The sequence below is a fragment of the Orycteropus afer genome, unplaced genomic scaffold (genome assembly GCF_000298275.1).
Source record: "Orycteropus afer afer isolate SDZICR_OR568_19922 unplaced genomic scaffold, OryAfe1.0 scaffold00006, whole genome shotgun sequence".
In the NCBI taxonomy this organism is placed as follows: domain Eukaryota; kingdom Metazoa; phylum Chordata; class Mammalia; order Tubulidentata; family Orycteropodidae; genus Orycteropus; species Orycteropus afer.
This window is the reverse complement of record NW_006921593.1, coordinates 1,704,583-1,705,882: the sequence shown is the minus strand read 5'-3', so window position 1 is coordinate 1,705,882 and position 1,300 is coordinate 1,704,583.

Genomic DNA, 1,300 nt, shown 5'->3' with positions numbered 1-1,300 from the left:
AGTGGTGGCCCCAGTGGTGGAGATGGGACTGGCAAGTACCCTTCTGGAGAGCTGGCTGCTTCAGAGGCGACCATGACGGGCACGTGGGTGGCTCTGTGGGCCGGGAGCTGGACACTGAGGATACCTGTCAGATTTTTTTTTTACTATGGTCATACTGCCTCGGAAGCCCAAGGAGGGGTCGCTATGAGTCGGGTTTGACTCGACGGCACATAACAACAACAACAAATGGTCATAAATGTGGTGACTGGCTGTGGGTGGTCAGTTTGCTTTTGCCAAAGAGGGAGTGGCAGGTTCTTGATGCTGTCGCCAGAGGGTGCCCACGAGGCCCCAGTGGTATTTCAGAATCAGCTGGCAGGTTCCCGAGGCCTGCGTTTGGCTGCTCTGTGGCTGTCAGAGTCCATTTGGAAGGTTCTGCTCTGGCCTGCCCCTGAGGGCTCAAGTCAGGCACCAACAGAAGAGGCGTTGCCACTTCCCTTGCAGCTTTTTGGTGTGCGAGAGCCAAGTCATGTGTGGGCTTCCCTTCATCTCTTAGAAACCTGGTAACAGCTGGGTGGACAGCTTGAATGATGTCTTCCAAAGACCAAAGCCTCATCTTCATGTTCTCAAAAGCCTATTTCAATATCTTAGATCCCTGAACGATCTGTTCCAGGAATTTTCTTGATACTCAGAGGCTTATGTGTTGGCAAGGAGGTGCCATGATGATATTCTGATGAGACCTGTTATTAAGTGAAACCCACAGGGGTGTAGCAGCAGCTGGTTAAAGAAATGATAGTGAGGAATGGTGGGTGGGGGTTGGTTGATTGGTTTATATTCATGATCTTCTAAAAATGTTTGGTGTTTAAAGAGAATTTTTTCTGATAACAAAAGTCATGCTTGCTGGCTGTAGAAGATGTGAAAAGTTCAGATACATTATAGGGGAAGTGGAACAAAAGGTCTCTATTGTTTGACCCATCAAAGGCGGCCATTGTTAGGGTTTCCTTGAGTTCTCTCAGTGCATCGCTTTTACATAGTCGAGATGGTGCCCTGACAAATACCTTTTTGTAGAATTTTTTATAATCTCCTTAAGATAGGTTCTTAATTACTAGGTCAAAGGAAGTGAACTTTTTTAAACCTCTTGATACATCTTACCAAATTCTGTTCCAGAAAGATTTTATCCTTCTCAGCAATAGGGAGTCTCCGTGTAGTTAAGTTCTTTTTACTCATTTGATAAGCAAGCAATAATATTCATTGCTTTTAACTTTTATAAAGTTTAGTAAGTAGAGCTTTTGGATGGGTTAATGGGCAGGATTTGACTTTCCCA